The following is a 12,033-nucleotide window of genomic DNA, read 5'->3' as shown; positions in this document are numbered from 1 at the left end:
CCTGTTACTGCTTGTTTGGTGTGTCTGGGTATATTGAACACCCTGACTGTGCCTGTTTTGATTGAAATAAAGTTGGTTTTCCTGAAGCCTGTGGACTCAGCATCTTCTCTTGGGTGTAAGACAGTGCAATACTCACAAAGCCCGTGGTTCCAGAACTGGGATCTTGCACCAATGGATCCTCAACAGGCAAACAATATTTATCTGCCACCAGAGCAGGATGAGGGTCCTGCAGGTGCTCCTGTCTGTGCCTGTCACTGAGATGTACTGGCAAAGATGGCTCAATCGGACAACCCTGAGTGTTTCCTATTCTGTTTTGAACACACGACAACACTGATGCAATGGGACAAGAGAGGATGAACAACTATTTTGATCCCCTTTTTGACCAGGGAGGACCTACAGGTCATGCAAAATCTTCCTCCTGAAAGGCTTGATGATTATGACTTCCTGAAGCAACAGATCCCCCTCTGCTTGGCTGTGAGCCCCTTGACCAAGGGACGTCAGTATCGGCTCTGGCTCATTATTCCAGATCGGCCTATCGGACAGGTCCAGGACTTAGTAGACCTAATTCAAAGCTGGTTTCATGGAGACACCTTCAAGCGGACTGGGGAAAAGCTCGCTATTGACGCCGTCTTGTCAGGAATAAACAAAGACCTTTGTGATGAGATGCTCTGGAGCAATGTCCACTCGCTGTTGGGCCTGACCCACAGACTAGATGGTGCCCAAGCTGCCTGGACACAGAGGGGCTAATCTAACTTGGCACAGACTTTGACCCAACCATCACGTCTCTGCCCATGTCTCTATGGGTCGTAGCCTCTGCCTCCATCTCATCCTTGCCTCTCCTCAGAGCAACGTCTGAAGCCACTCCCTACCTCAGTTTCTCTTGCTTCCTCAAGACTAGGCTCCTAGAGTTGCTGACGCCACTGCTGTAGGAAAAAGGCCAACGCCGCAGGTAGAAGGAAAACCCCAGCTGGGATCGAGCACAGGTGCTTTCGCTACGATCACCCGGGGCATCTAGCTCGGGAGTGCCACCTTACGCCTTCATAGTCCATGAACTTCAGTCTGGTCCAGGTATGTGGTTCTCAGGCTTCCCTAAGGGTGTTGAAGAAATACAATTCCAAGGTCTCTAGTAAATTGGTTGGACATGAAATCCTGACCCTGTTGGACTCTGGTAGTGACCTCTGTGTAGTCTGCCGTGACTTGCTCCGTCAGATTACCTACACCAGTATGGACCAGGTAAATATTTGCTGTGTTCCTGGAGATGTTAAAGAATATGAGACTATCTTGCTCCCTCTGAAATTTAAGGGGAGAAACTTTAAAGTTTGGACCGCCGTATCAGACACTTTATCCTGGCCTCTTTTAATAGGGAAAAGGAATGCCCCTTTTCCACATATTCTAGCCACCTGCAGGTCACCCCTCTCTACAGTCGAGTGGGTGGGGCTAACTGCTGACAAGAAGGCACAAAACTCTATCAACGCAGGCAGGTACTGCTTGTCTGTCACTGAGACAACCGCAGGCTCACAGCCTCAATGCATCCCGGCCACTGACTTGGCCCTGTCACTGCTTGTTTGCTATGTATGTGTGTATTAAAGTGGTAGCCCCCCTCTGAATAAAGACCCTGACTGTGCTTGTTTTGATTGAAATAAAGTTAGTTTTCCAGGTCTCTCACTCACATGTGACTCACATGTGACAGTTTGCATACAAATCTTTCAGAGTCTATTATAATGAAAACTAGGGGGCTTTGCCTCCTGCTCGCTTTGGTTGCATACCCCCGGGTTTGGTTAACTGGTGTTGCACACGTGCGATTAGGAGGCAGTCAGAAAGCCTAAAGGTGAGTGAAACATTGCGAGATGAGGGGTTGTCACGTGGTACTTACCGGAATCTCTTCTCTCTACAAAAAAGCCGAGGAAAATTAAACACCAACGTTTCCAGCTTCCAAAATGACTACCACAACATCACTTCCGCTCACATGAACTGACATCACTTCCGATGCTTCAAAAAGACATCACTTCCGGCTTTCATCAAACAATGTTGTTTCCGCTTCCTGTTGCCACGTCACTTCCTGCAAACCATTTCCTATTCTCATAATACATTTCTGTATATAAACGCCATTTTGAATGATAAACTTTGTCAACTGTTAACTCTTTGGTTGGATTTTGATTATTTGTTTTGCTACTTTGTTCGCAGGACAATATACGGGGATGGTCCCCAACACTTTGTTTTGTGTGAGGCGTTTTATTATTTGGGAAAATCTCCGCACTGGATATACAATTTAAAGAAATTGTTGTTTTCATGGGAATTGTTACATATGCATTATTTTCACTTTTACTTTACAACTTCAGTAAAACAATATTTGGAATTTTCTTCAAGATTGCATTGAAGTTTGATTCTGTGTTTGGACTTACATCATGACAATGCAAAGTTTAACTGCCCGTGAGTGAATTTAGTTTCTTTATCTTTAATAAATTACCCAACTTTTTAAAATGTTTGTCCCTGTTCTTTCTTCTTCACTTAGTCGTTGACGTGTCTAGAATGTATACAATTATTGTCCTGATAAGATTTATAAGAGCTGAGAGTGCAGGAAGTGTGTCTGCCAAAAGAATTCACACAACTGAGAGTTTAGATGTCCATGGTCTTGTTTGAAAATGGTTGTAAGTAGGGCGTGACTTGAAAGAATCTCATGTTAAAAGTCTCTGTGTCGCAGGACATCCCAAAAAGTCTCTCAAACAGACATGTCTCATCCCAAGATTTTTTTATTACAATAGAGAGATAAGGCAGTTCTGCATTAACCTATCAAATCAAAATCAAAACAAGCACATGTTTACTGCACCAAGAAAAAGGGGGCAACGAGTTTTTTTTTTAAAAGTAGTATAAATGAAATTATAAACAGGCAACAAGAAGCATTATATTTACATCTTTTGATCCATGTATGTCGAAATGCTGTATTTCATCACAGTTAGAAAGCCAAGAAATGGAAGATGTTTTGTTTGGTATAAATAAGGATATTCCTTTATTAGGATATCTTTTTAAAAAGTTATCTGCCAACATCAATTTCTGTAGAAAGAGGACTTTGAAAATTGAAAAGTACGCTCTTGAGATCTCTTCATTTCAGCAGTGTGAGAATTGTAGAAGCTTTCTTTAGTAGCCTGAATTTTAAGGCTTGTTCTGATAGCCAGTATTCTGTCATGTTTTCTTTGGTCTGTCTTTCTATAACTTTTCTTCATGTTCACAAAGATGTTTTGAAAGGTAATACTTGTATTAAAGTCTAGTGGGGATTGCTTGTTTTCGCTCAGTGATAAACTAGAGAAACTGGGAAGAACAGATTTTTGAATACTTATTTTTTATTGTTGGTCTTTTTTTAAATTTTTTATTGTATAGTATACAACACACATATTTTTCCAGACTGTGTCTCTAAAGTATTATGCATTATATGTTTATCTATTTCTTGTTCAGTTCCTCTTATTTTTTAATTTGCATAGTACAGATACTTTGGAATTACCTCAGTTGATGAAAATAGTCCTTATGAAAAGAAACATCACAGTAGAACTACCCAGAAGCATCTAAACTGGATTCAGTCTGAAAAGTATATGCACCTAAGATTAGACTGTAATTTTAAATTATATCATGATATACATTTGTGACCTGCTGTGCCCTCTGTTTTATATCGCCGGTTGCAGTCCTGTCCTTGAGGGTAGCTGGAGAGCAGCAGAAGCGACTGGGCACCAAGCTGAGTAGCAACACACTGTGATATCATATGAAGACCAGTCAAACGCACACAGTGTTCTGTGAAATATTCCATATGAATATTATTGTTATGGGGAGTGCTTTCATGGAAAATAATAGTCATTATGGAAGGCAGCAGTTAAAATTGTGAACAAGGTGGAACCATTTTATGTTGACAGGAGGCTGTAAAGCTCAAAGAAAGGAGAAACTATGGACAAGTTCATATGTATCCATTTCTTCTAGTAGCTGAAACTGTATATGTGGGTATGATAAACACTGTGTTTTAACAGGACATTTAACACAATTTAAGGACTGAAATGACATTGAGAAATTTTCAATTTCCAGTTTTACATTCCTGGACTTTATTGCTACAAAGCCCTCTATGATGTCGTCATATGAAATAAGACCTCCTACCCCATGGTTGATCATCATTACAGCCTGCTAACGCAGTAGGATTAATTATGATGACATTATGTGAGGAATTCAGACTAAATGTGAGATGTTTTCTTTCAAACCTTTCTGCCGACTACAAAACTTGATGATGTCTATGTTGTCCAGATAGCACTGTTTTGCACAGGTATGGACTTTGGTGGGATGGTTGGCCCGGAACTTGAACCATTGTTTGGAGTCTACCATAGGCATCTGATGGGAAGCACAGGACAACTAGAAAGTAATGTCAAAGCAAATTTGTGAATACACAAGAACAGCAAGTAGAGTGTGAATATGTAGCAGGTGTGTGGGTAGCAGCAAAACCACAGAAGCAGCATCTGAAATGATGAGCGATACAAAGAGGGGGTCAGAGTAGCAGTGGCAAAGTTTAGAATTCTACTTGATAGCCATCAGAGCTCAGTCTGCTACATCAAATATGAAAAACAAAGAGAGTCTGAGCCTCCAGCTATGCATTTTGAGAAAGAAAGACTCAGAGAAGAACAGAGAGGAAAAACTATTTAAAAACAGTAAACGTTATTTTCAAAATATTGGGTATTTTTAGCTGTTAAGTTAAAAAAAAGAAAAGTATAACAAAAGCAAAAATAGATAGAAAACATAAGATTTTTTTTGTTTTAAATCTACTGTATTTCTTTATCTGCAGGGCTACCTCTGTGGGGTGCACCATACCAAAGATAAAGATGTCAAGTCAGGTAGTCAAGAGTGGCTGCACAAGCAAAACAAAATGAGTGGCACAGATAAACGTAATAATGTGAAACACAGGTATCAGTGTTCACAGGGATTGTGCTAAAATCTTGTTTTGTATTTCCTGGTGCCAGACTTTTTTGATCACCTCTGGTACAATGCCAGCTCTTCACAGAGAAGTGTAAATGAGAACATGGAGATCTTCATAATAGAGTCAGTGATATCCAACACATGTGAATTAGAAATGTCAAGATCTGCTGGGCTGAATGAAGTTTTCTCTTTAAAATATTTCTTAAGTTCTCCTAAATGTCCCCGTTGTGTCAATTGCACATCATTAGGTAACAAAGAGGCACCCATTTTGAAAATGGACAAAACCGGTGCCAATGTGCACTGAAAAAAGTACAACATCCATTCAACTTAAAATAATTAAGGTAATGATTCACACTTAATATTTTCTATCTGAACCAATATAGTTCTTTTTATATCTTATTGAACCCACAATTTTTAATTTGAGGCAAATCATTTAGAGTGATTGAGTGCAATTCACTTGTTTTATACTGAAATAAATCAATTTTTTAAGTTGTTACAATTTAAAATGTTTTATTGGTCGTAACCTGTTTTTATGCTATTAGAAATATTATGAACAAGACACATGCCAATGCTATACTTTTCATGCATTTAAAAATCTAGTGCAAATACACAAGCATTTTGCGATGTAAATCGTAAGTATACAACAAAAAATTATTAAATGTTTCTACAGCTTTCTTGAAAGTATGCTTTATTACGAGTTCTTATACATAAACAGTTGAGAAACTGGGTTACTTACTAGAAATCCTCCGTTATAAAAGTCTGCTGCTGAAAATGACCAGGGGCCTCATGTATAAATGGTGCGTATGCACAGAAATGTTGCGTAAGAACCTTTCCATGTTCAAATCGCGATGTATAAAACCTACACTTGGCGTAAAGACACGCACTTTTCCACGGTACCTCATGCCTTGTCGTACGCAAGTTCTCCGCTCGGTTTTGCAGACTGGCGACACCCAGCGTCAAAGCAGTGCTACTGTTCCTGTGTGGTTACTCCTTATTTTCATGACGCGGCTTTATAAATACACAGAAACTAACCGCATATTGTTTATTAGTGTAATGCATCTGATTGTAACTAACTTGTAACAATATAATGGTCCAGGGAACAGCCATAGTATTCCAAATACTATAACTGCTTTAGCGTTGTTACTCTCACTGCACCTTCTTCTTCTTCTTTCAGCTCCCGTTAGGAGTTGCCACAGCAGATCATCTTTTTCCATATTACTCTCACTGCACGACTCGGAGTATTTATATCACTGTATCTGAGTGTGAATCACAGCAGCAGCTGATCGGAAAGAGAATTATCGGTATACAGCATCAAGCACACGCTGTCTCAGCCACAGCAAAACGTTTCAAAGCCTTTCCTGTACGGACCTCGTGGTTCAGAAACAGTTTCATCCCAAGAACTTTAAATGCACTCAATCAATTGCACCTTGTAGAACTGTTTGTACTTATAAGTATAATTACCTCACTGTAAACTTGCACTACAGTTATAATATTGCACAACCTGCGCCACTTTATAAAGCGCGTATTTACATATGATGACGATATCATTTTTATGATGAAATGCAGCAAAATATGTTTATTATATTATACAGATAAAACTTTAGCTTCATTTAAATAATCTATATTCTTCACTGGGACTGGCGTGAAGGATAGAATAATTAAACATGTACTACGAAGATATTTCAAAGTTCCTTAAATGTTTTGAAGAATCGGCGCTCTAAGCTTACAGATGGCTTAACGTCTATTACAGAGCTGATTGTGTGGCGATCGGTTACTTGGAGAAAGAAAAGCAAGGACTGCAGGGGTGGCCACGCCAATATATATTGAATATAACACAGAAAGAGAAAATAATGACACAGCTAAAAACGCAGCAGCAAATTTCGACAAAAGTTAAACGCTTGTGTCATGAGCACGAGGCAGCTATGCAGTGTCCGCAATGGACGTCGCCATCCACCGTGCATAAGCTACCTTACTGACATTGTCGGGCGAAGGGGCCACCGATTCTTTCTCTGCCTAGAGCCACCCATGAGTACTGCTGCAATAAATAATTTCATCGAAGGTCGCGCACAATCACTGCTCCGTGAAACTCATGTTTAATAACGTGCTCTAACTCCTATCATCATGAAAATATCACGTATACATCTCAGTATTTTAGATATTCAGAGAGCTGTAATATCATGAATGTAACTCTCTCTGCTGTTTATTTTTCCGGTTTCTTTGTGGTGGCGGCCTGCGCCACCACCACCTATTGAAAGCATCATGATGCTCCAACATTGATGGACTAAAAGCTAGAAGTCTACGTGACCATCATCATCAAGTCCTTCCATGAAAACCCTAAATACAAAGAGGACTGTTTGATTTATGTTAGGTAGATTGCCCAGAGGGGACTGGGCGGTCTCATGGTCTGGAATCCCTACAGATTTTATTTTTTTCTCCAGCCGTCTGCAGTTTTTTTTGTTTTTTCTGTCCACCCTGGCCATCGGACCATACTTATTCTATGTTAATTAATGTTGACTTATTATTATTTTTTACTGTGTCTTCTATTTTTCTATTCTCCATTTTGTAAAGCACTTTGAGCTACATTTTTTTTTTGTATGAAAATGTGCTATATAAATAAATGTTGTTGTTGTTGTAATGGATTCTGTGTCCAGCTGGAGGAAGAGAGCCGGTTTAAGAAGCAAGTAGCATTTGACGTGCTACTTTAATTACAATGTGATTTGAGAAACTAGTTAATTAAACGATATTAAGATGAAGTTTATGATGTTCTACTTTAGTGACAAAATAAACTACGTGATTAAAGTGGAAATTTCGAGATTGAAGTTGACATTTCGTGCTTTTTCCCACTGTGTGCCTATTTTTTTTCTCTGTACCCAAATAAGCTTTCGTATGACACTCAGACAGTGGACTACAACTTGCCTTTTCACGGCAACTTTGATATGTGACTTCTTTTTTATTTTGGCACTGTGCGACTTTGTGAACGTGAGCTTTCAAGTTTCTCCAACACGCTATGTCACTCGATCAACTTCCTTTTGTTGACTATACCACGCCTTATTTGAACAAATAGTATGTTTTTCCTTTGCCTCCACTTGGTATTCGCTGAAATTCGTATAATTTCCCCCGTGCTTTTCCCATTGTCTTTTCACAGAAGACTGAGCTTAAGGGCGATTTACATTGATTTGCATATTCAAAGAGGCGTAATTCTGGGGGGAGTTGGGACGTTACATAAAGCGCATGCACCAGCGTTACTTTTCACGCCGATATGGATTTATGTAGCGGAAGAACGTGGAAGTTGGAGTACGCACAGATTCCTGCATCTGGATTTTTATGTGCGTAAGCACATTTCGCTTTATTACTACGCCATGTTATAGTGCGAGTTCTACGCACGGCGTTATACAAGAGGCCCCAGACCTGTATAGCCACATCCACTACACTCGGTAAAGTGTTCTTTTTTTTTGGCAGTTGGAAAGCCAGCATGCTGGAAAGTTCAACCGGAAGAATATACAAAGGCCCCTCCCCCACAGCACACAAACAACCGAAAATACAGCATAAGGTTAACTGAAATAGGATTTTTATGTTTATTCCCTCCACCATAACTTACTTTGGAGTGAACAATTTTTTTTACTTTGATTGAGATCTGAAACCAAATATTTCAGGCTACAACACTAAATGACTAATCTTAAGTTGCTTGAAAGAGAAAATGAATGAATAATGTCAATATTATACTTTATTCAGCGTGTGGGAAAAATGAAAACAAACAAAACAAGCCCCGTGGGTCTATGAAGATAACATGTATTACTCTTCCTCTTCTTCCGACCTTTCTTCTACTGAGAGCCTTTAAAGAATTAGTAAATATTTTGAAGACTCTTTCAAATGCTGCCCGCTTTGTCAGGCAGTGATGTGACTGCAAATACTACGCACATTTTGTGGTGACTCTTGTCCAAATTTTGAGTATGTAATTGGAAACCAAATTTTTTTTTTGTGCGAGCGGTACTCCAGAATTAATTCCACCGCATTGACGTGCCCATCCCACTTGATTTATTGACACTTCATGTTGAGCTTTTGTAAACAGGTCCATGTTAATTACAGTTTCCGAAAGTAAATCTTCTTACCTACAGCACACCATCTTCATTTCAGACTCATTTTATCAGCTTTGTTCCTGGCGTTTACTCTTATGGAACCTAAAGTTGCCTCTTCTGGTATCCCCCATAACCTTCATATTCAGACTACCAGTAAATCCAGACGATGTGAATGAGGAGAAAATCTCAAAAGCGTGAATTTTGATTGGCTCTATCAATCAGACAGAAACAAGATAAAATGCAGGTCTTCACTCAATTCAATTAAAATATGTTTCAACTGTACATTTATTTAATTTATTTCAAAAGGCTGCAGTCATATACATTGGCAATTTCTACTGTACATGTAACATCCATTCTGTTCATAATTATACATACATTATAACTCACAGCTGCCTGGCATGACCAAACAAAGAGGTTCAGCGCTAAAAAAAAGAAAAAGTAAAGCTGGGTGCAGCCTCTGGTACGACTTTGTCGTCTTTTGTTTTGTTTTTTTTCTTTTCATTTTATTTTTCTCTCTCTTAATTTGATACAACCCAGTCTTAAGCTGTACAACATTCATAATTTACAGTAGTTATACAAGGCACAAGAAGTGGGATTACAAGCCATGACCGGACTTCGTGACAAACACCTTTGCAGCGTTCTAGAAATTCAATACCATCAAGTGAAGGAAAAAGGCGGGACGGCAAGGAGGAACAAAGTGGAAAAGGGAACGGTGAGCAGGTGGACCAAAAAGCACTGTTACACACAGATACATGTACCGAGTGGAAGGCGAGGAGCCCCCAGCCTGGAGGCACAGCAGTTTGTCAGGTGTGAGCCGGTGTCGTAGTTTTGTCGTGAACCGTTAACTTCATTCGCTGGTCCTTATAGATGGACCTGCAGTCAAAAGTAATACTAGCCACAGTGTACAAAAAGAAAATCCTAAACTGAAATTATATTTGTGCTGAACAAATGACAGACGACCCTGGGAAACTTTAGCCCAGTGAAAACTAAACAGAAAAAAATGCGACAGAAATAAAGTTCATCTCATAAATACGTCAGCCACAAAAATGGACCGAGCAGCCTGCAAACTGGCTTAACATGAACAAGAACTGAGGACCTCACTTAGTCCTGTCTCTTCTACAGCATTCACTTTTTAGGATCAAACTATGAGTGGCACAGTGGCAGGTGCTACGGTGTTCTTTTGGCACATTCTTCTCCTATCCCAATGGGCTGTCACCTGCTCTTTTGTCCATTCATCCATTTTCTAATTTTTTTTTTAATCTAATTCAGACTGTGCCATCTATCCTGGCAGCCAAACCCAGATGGTGTGCCAGGTTAGCAGGGCGCGCTCATGCACAGCCATACTCACATATTTTAATGTAAATTTAGTGATGCTATGTGAAAATTCAGGTTAAGATTTACTTTCACTTAATGTTTTAACTCTTTATTCCATTGTTAAATTTTGACTTGGTAAAATCTGTGTCTGGTTTGAATATCTTCCTGTGTTTTCTCTGGATACTCCAGTTTCCAATTTTACATACAAGCTTGAGTCCTAATCAGAAAGGCAGATCTCTGAAATTTTAGTCCTGTCTGAATTGCTTATGTCAGAAACTTTTTACAGACTTCAACACATCTCAGTAAAGATTACGGAGCCATTTACGTTCATAAAAAGTCTGTAAAAAAATCACCCCAGGTAAAAACAGTAGTGTGCGAATTGAAATGTCAGTAAATTTCTATCATTTGAGTGATTGAACGGGAGTAAAATTAAAGAGGTCTGATGACAATAATTACTTTACCCCACCTCTTGGTGTAAAACAAATCCTGTCCAAATAGGGCTATATTGTCAGGGGAAAATATTAAAGTGAAATTTGTACATGCATGGATCAACGACAGTAGCACAGTACTAACGACTGACAATGTATACAAACACAGTGAACATAACACGCATGGACCTACACACGTACACACTCCATTACTCACTCATGCCGAGCCAGTTTAGAATTCCCATCCAATGTAACACACAGAAATGTAGGGATATAACAGCAAAGCTGGAGCTTTCAGAAGGAAACCAGTAAAGACACTGGAGCTGTGAGCCAGCTGTGCTAACTACTGGGACACCTGCCACCACCTGAAGAACTATTTAGGATGACTGGTAAAAATAATTTGGCTCAACAAGAATACATGCGGGGGATGTCTGTGATGGGTGGCCATTTTCTTTCATTTAGCTCTATCAGCATAGACCTCATCCTGCACAACCCCATAGGTAGAATAGGCAGGTTTGGAAAATAAAAGATTTGACAGTTGACTCCTCAAAATCCAATAATGCCACTGGGCTCATGACATCCATTTTTCTGGCCCAGGTTTCACCCACCTTCATAATGATGTATGCTGTGGTCCAAAGAATGATAATGAATGAGTGTGGGCCCAGCAAAGGAGCTGCAGTCCACCCAGGGCTGGTTCCTGCCTTATGCCTGGCGCAGTTAGAATAAGTTCAGTCTCCTCAAATGCTTAAAATGAAAAAAGCAGGTTGAGAAACGACATTGATCAGTCCACTCCTTTCCTAATATATACAGTGGAACCTCGGTTTGCGAGTAACTTGGTTTACGAGTGTTTTGCAAGACGAGTTAAATTTTTTTTTTAATTTTGACTTGATAAACGAGCAATGTCTTGCAATACGAGTAGTATGGATACACTTTGTCTGCTGAGCGTCATGTGATCACAACTGAGCTGATGGCGCGCGTCTCTCTCTCTCTCTCTCCTTATCTCTCTCGCTTGTGCACGCGTCTCTCCCTCTCTCTTGCTCACACCTCTCTCCTTATCTCTCTCGCTCGCGTCTCTCTCTCTCTCTAATTATCTCGCTTGTTCGTGTGCGTCTCTCTCTCTCTCTCTGCTTCTGAGGGCAATCGTCTCCTATTCTCTGTCTGAGTCTGCGTGCCTCACTCATATAGTCAACATCTGTACGAGCGTATACTGTTTACTACAGCATTGTGTGTGTGTCTGTGTTTATGTGTGCACACGTGTGTGCTGTGAAGTGCAA

Source organism: Polypterus senegalus, chromosome 11 (genome assembly GCF_016835505.1).
Source record: "Polypterus senegalus isolate Bchr_013 chromosome 11, ASM1683550v1, whole genome shotgun sequence".
Lineage (NCBI taxonomy): Eukaryota > Metazoa > Chordata > Cladistia > Polypteriformes > Polypteridae > Polypterus > Polypterus senegalus.
The sequence above is the reverse complement of the archived record's forward strand: the minus strand, read 5'-3'. Positions refer to the sequence as shown.